This window comes from Chlorocebus sabaeus, unplaced genomic scaffold (assembly GCF_047675955.1).
Source record: "Chlorocebus sabaeus isolate Y175 unplaced genomic scaffold, mChlSab1.0.hap1 unalloc_scaffold_1172, whole genome shotgun sequence".
Taxonomy (NCBI): Eukaryota; Metazoa; Chordata; class Mammalia; order Primates; family Cercopithecidae; genus Chlorocebus; species Chlorocebus sabaeus.
In genome coordinates this window covers 6,874-12,724 of record NW_027326938.1, presented here as the reverse complement: position 1 = coordinate 12,724, position 5,851 = coordinate 6,874, and the positions used below count along the sequence as shown (strand labels likewise).

Here is a 5,851-nt window from a genome sequence, read left to right as displayed (position 1 = left end):
ACAGCACTTAACGTTTCTGTTGTTGTTCTTGTTTTGGACGGAGTTTTCACTCTTGTTGCCCACGCTGGAGTGCAATGGCCACCATCTCGAGGGATCCGCCTGCCCTCGGCCTCCCAAAGTGCGGGGATGACAGGCGTGAGCGTACCGCACCCGGCTCCCCCCCCCCCCCCCCATCCGCCCCCCAACCACCACCGCTTGTCTTCCGGACAGTTTTACGGCACAGTGTTTGGTTGGCCTGCTTACATTCATTCTACATAGAAATTTAGGATGTCAGCTTCTGGCCTCATGGACTCCGAGCTGAGGAGTCCCCTGGTCTGTCTATCACAGGACCGTACACGTAAGGAGTAGAAAAACCGCAACGTTCAAAATCAGTAATTTTGTGATACAGAAATACACGGATTCACCCAAAACACGGAAACTTTTACAAATTGTCTTTGTTAGTCCTGATGTCTGTGTCAGTGATTCTTTTAGGTTTGGACCTTGACCGAGAGAATTTCCAGTCGGTCTCTCGTCTCTCGTCTCTCGTCTCTCGTCTCTCGTCTCCGGACGGACAGAAGTTCCAGATGATCCGATGGGTGGGGGGGGTCTTAGGCTGTGTGCCCCCAGGGGCCCTGGTCGATTAGTTGTGGGGATCGCCTGGGAGGGCGCGGTGACCCACTGTGCTGTGGGGGCCTCCATCCTTCCGCCTCCCGCCTCCCCCTCCAGGCGATCCCAATTCATTCCAGGCTGACAGTCTCATTGGCAGACGTCGGGCATCACCTAGCGGCCACTGTTACTCTGAAAATGGAGGCCTCAACAGAGGAAGGAAGCTCAGGCCGCCTGCGCACAGCCTGGGGCAACTGTGTCTTCTCCACCGCCCCCGCCCCCACCTCCAAGCTCCCCCCTTCTTGGTTGCCTAGGAAATGGCCACTTTGACGACTGGGCCGGAGTGACCTTTGATCAGGCAGCATAAGTAAGTAAATCAATCAATCAATCAATACATAAATGTAAATACAATACAATTTATGTATTGTATTATGTACAATAAAGTAGTACGGGCGTGGTGGCTCACGCCTGTCCTCCCAGCACTTTGGGAGGCCGAGGCGGGCAGATCACCTGAGGTCGGCAGTTCGAGACCAGCCTGACCCACATGGAGAAACCCCGTCTCTACTGAAAATACCAAATTAGCGGGGCGCAGTGGCACATGCCTGTAATCCCAGCTACTCGGGAAGGGAAACTGAGGCAGGAGAATTGCTTGAACCTGGGAGGCGGAGATCGCAGTGAGGCGAGATGGCGCCATTGCGCTCCAGTCTGAGCAACAGGCGCGAAACTGCGTCTCAAAAAAAAAGCAAAAAACAAAAAAGCAAACCAAAACACAAACAAACTAACAAACACACAAAAAAACACCATTCTCTGTGAAACTGCTTTGTAGTGTGTGTATTCGTCTCACAGAGTTAAACCTTTCTTTTGAATCAGCAGGTTGGAAGGATTTTTTTGTAGAATCTGTCTATGTACATTTAGGAGACCCTTGTGTCGTATGGTGAAAAAATCTTATGTTTTCAGATAAAAACGAGAGAGAAGGTCTTCATGAAACAGCTTTCTGTTGTGTGGATTCCTCATACAGAGTTAAAACTGCCTTTGGATTCAGCAGTTTGGAAGCAGCATGGACATTTGGGAGCCCATTGGGGCCTATTGTGAGAAAGCGAACATCCCCACCCCAGAAATAATAAAGCAGCTCTCTATGATACTGCTTTGTGATGTGTGGATTCATGCCACAGAATTACAACAAATTTTTGATTTAGGAGGTTTGAAGCAGTCTTTCTGTAGAATCCGCGAATATGCCTTTGGGAGCCCATTGAGGCCTACTGTGAAAAACCGAATATCCCCAAATGAAAACTAGAAAGAAGCTGTCTCTGAAACTGCTTTGTGGTGTGTGGATTCATCTCACAGAGTGAAACCTTTCTTTTGATATACCAGGTTGGAAGCGCCCCTTTTGTAGAATCTACAAAAGGGCATTTGGGAGCTGTTTGAGGCCTAGGGTGAAAAACAGAAAATCGGTAGATAAAAACTAACAAGAAGCTATCTGCAAAACTGCTTTGCGATGTGTAGATTCCTCTGACAGAGTTACATCTTTCTGTTGATTCAGCAGATTGGAAGCATTTTGGGGGGGGTGTGTGTGTGTGTGTGTGTGTGTGTGTGTGTGTGTGTGTGTGTTTTGACAGAGTCTCACTCTGTCCCCCAGGCTGGAGTGCAGTGACACCATCTCGGCTCGCTGCAACCTCTGCCTCCCAGTTGAAGGGATTCTCCTGCCTCAGCCTCCCAAGTAGTTGGGGTTACAGGCACCCGCTACCAGGCCCGGCTAATTTTTTGTATTCTTGGTAGAGATGGGGTTTCATCGTTTTGGCCAGGCTGGTCTTGAACTCCTGACCTCAGGTGATCCACCCACCTCTGCCTCCCAAAATGCTGGGATGACAGGCGTGAGCCACTGCACGCGGCCGATTGGAAGCAGTTTTTTGGCAGAATCTTCAAAGGGACATTTGGGAGCCCTTTGTGGCTTATGGTGACACTGAACATCCCCAGATGAAAACGAGAAAAAATGCTACTGGTGAAACTGCTTCTTGACGTGTGGATTCACCTCGAACGGATACATCTGTTGAACCAGGAGGTTGGAAACACGCTTTCTGTAGAATCTGTGAAGGGACATTTGGAAACCCATTGAGGCCTACGTTGAAAAACAGAATATCCACAGATTGAAACAAGAAAGACGCTATCTGTCAAATTGATTCGTGATGCGCAGATTGATCTCTCAGCGATAAACCATTCTTTTGATTCATCATGTTAGAAACACTTTTTTTTGGCAGTCTCTCTGAACGGATTTTTGGGAGCCCCTTTAGGCCTATGGCGAATAACCAAATATTCCCAGATAAAAATGAGAAAGAATGTATTTGAGAAACTGCTTTGCGATGTGTGGACTCATCCTAAAGAGTTACACCTTTCTTTTGATTAGGCGGGTTGGAGACGCTCTCTTTGTAGAGATTCCAAAGGGACGTGTGGGAGCCCTTGAGGCCTATGGTGACAAACTGAATATCCCCAGACAAAGACCAGAGAGAATATTTCATTGAATCTGCTTCGTGATGTCTGGATTTATCTGCCAGCGCAGAACGTATTCTTTGTTTGTTTGTGTGTGTGTGTGTGAGTCAGCAGGTTGGAAATGCTCTTTTTGTTGAGTGTGTGGGAAGACATTTCCAAGCCCATTAATTCCGGTTGTCCAAACCAGATTGTCCCCCCGAGAAAAGCCATGAAGAAGCGAAACGATCTGTGAAACTGCTTTGCGTGACTGGATGCATCTCACAGAGTTAAACCTTTCTTTTGATTCACGTGTTGGAAACACGCTTTCTCTAGAATTTGCCAAGGCATATTTGGGAGCCCATGGAGGCCTATGTTGAAAAATCAAATATCCCCAGAGAAGCAGTAGAAAGAAGCTATCTGTGAATTGGCTTTGTGAGATGTGGATTCATCTCACAGAGTTAAACCCGTGTTTCGGTTCAGCAGGTTGGAAACACTTCTGTGGTAGAATCTGCAAAAGGATATTTGGGACTCCTTTGAGGCCAATGGTGGAAAAGCACATATTTCCTGATAACAGCTAGAAGGAAGCTACCTGAGAAACTGCTTTGTGTGTGGATTCCTCGCACAGAGGTACAACTGTATTTGGACTCAGCGGATTGGAAGCACTCTTTTAGTAGAATCTGTGAAAATAATGTGGGCTGCAATTGAGGCCTAGGGTGAAAAACAGATTATCCCCAGATAAAAACTGAAGAGAGCCTATGTGTGAAACGGTTTTGTAATGTGGGGATTCCTCTCACAAAGTGAAAGCGTTCTTTTGATACGTCGGTTTGGAAATATTCTTCTTAAGGGAATCGGCGAAGGGACTTTGGGAGCCCCTTGAAACCTGTGGAGAAAAACCGACACTCCCCAGAGAAAAACCAGAAATAAACTATCATCGGGACTGATTAGTGATCTGTGGATACATGTTACAGAGTTAAACTTTTCTTTGGATTCAAAATGTTGGAAACACTGTGTTTGCAGAATCTCTGAAGAAAGGACATTGCAAAGACCATTGAGGCCCAAGGGGAGGTCTCTCACTCTCTCTCTCTCTCTCTCTCTCTCTCTCTCTCTCTCTCTCTCTCTGTTTCTCACTGTGTCTCTCTGTCCGTCTCAAAAAATAAGAAAGGATGGATACATGCATACATACATACATACATGCATGCATGCATGCATGCATGCATACATACAATTAAAAATTAGGAAGAAAATAAAATGAATAACTCGGCCCGGCGCGGTGGCTCAAGCCTGTCATCCCAGCGCTTTGGGACGCCGGGGGCGGTGGATCGCTGGATCACGAGGTGGTCAGATCAGCAGGGCCAGTATGGTGAAACCCCGTCCGTCTCCAGTCAAAAGACCAAAAATTAGCCGGGCATGGTCGTGCGCGTCTGTAATCTCAGCTACTCGGGAGGCCGAGCTGAGGCAGGAGAATCGCTTGAACCTGGGAGGCGGAGGTTGCAGTGAGCCGAGATCGCGCCGCTGTACACCAGCCTGGGCGAGAGAGCGAGGCAACCTCTCCAAAAAATACTACTACTACTAATAAATTAATACATAAACGAATAAAAATGAAAGTAAAATAAAAAATAAAACTAAAAAGGACAAGGAAAAGGAAATAATTAAAAAGTGAGTTTCCGGGAAGAGAGGGAAGAAAAAAAAAAGGAAAGAAAAAAGACAACAGTCCCACAGTGACATAAACATATGCCTCTCGCCTTTCGAGGCGTCAGTGATGCTACGAATGATGCGTAATGTTTTTTTTTAACTTCCTTTTATGTTATTCTCGTTTATTGTTTGACACGAGCCTCGGAGGCCCTCCCTCCCTCCGTCCCACTCCCTCGTTGCCCAGACAACTTCAGGAGACAGGCCCTGGCTGGGCCAGATTGTTCTTCTCTTTGAGCAGTTGTTTCCCTGTCTTTCTTCGTGTCTTTAACCCGTGTGGACTCTTCTGCTCGGATTTCACAGATGGCAGCTCCACTTCCGGCCTTGTTGTTTAGTGGGGGCTTTCCTGATTCTCCCCGCATGTAGTGAAAGCAGAGAGATTCGCCTCTCCCACTCCCCCCCTCTCTTTCTTTGTTGCTTTCTTGCTTTTTCTTTCTGTCTCTTTCTATCTTTCTGTCATGCTTTCTTGCTGTCTTGTTTTCTTGCTTTCTTGCTTTGCCTTTCTTCCTGTCTGTCTTTCCTCTGTCTTCTTTTTTTCTTTCTTCTCTCGTCTTTCTTTCTCGCTGTTTTTCTCCCTCTCTCTCTCTTTCTTCTTTCTTTCTTTCTTTCTTTCTCTCTTTCTTTCCTTCTTTCTCTCTTTCTCTTTTTCTCTTTCTTTCTCTCTCTCTTTCTTTGTCTGTCTTCCTTCCTTCCTTCCTTCCTTCCTTCCTTCCTTCCTTCCTTCCTTCCTTTCTTTCTTCCTTTCTTCCTTTCTTTCCTTCATTTTCTCTCTCTCTCTCTCCCAGCCTCTGAAAGTGCTGGGATCACAGGCGTCAGCCACCGTGCCTGGCCTATTTGCTCATGTTATTTTATTTTTTATGTATTTATTTTCATCTATTCATTCATGTGTATAAATACAAATATTTTCTTTCTTTCTTTCTTTTTTTATGTATGTATGTATGTATGTATGTATGTATGTATTTATTTATTTATTTATTCATTTTTTTTTTTTTTTTTTTTTTTTTTTTTTGAGACGGAGTCTCGCTCTGTCGCTCAGGCTGAAGTGCAGTGGCCGGATCTCAACTCACTGCAAGCTCCGCCTCCCGGCTTCACGCCATTCTCCTGCCTCAGCCTC

The 5,851-nt window shown here is 46.2% G+C and overlaps 1 long non-coding RNA gene across 1 annotated transcript; it reads left to right on the top strand.

The window, feature by feature from the left end:
• Positions 1 to 520: 520 nt before the first annotated feature.
• Positions 521 to 5,392, top strand: LOC140710991 (uncharacterized). Its single transcript, XR_012092144.1, has 2 exons — positions 521 to 952; positions 1,543 to 5,392. It is a non-coding gene; the product is annotated as an uncharacterized lncRNA (long non-coding RNA).
• The last annotated feature ends 459 nt before the right edge of the window (positions 5,393 to 5,851 follow it).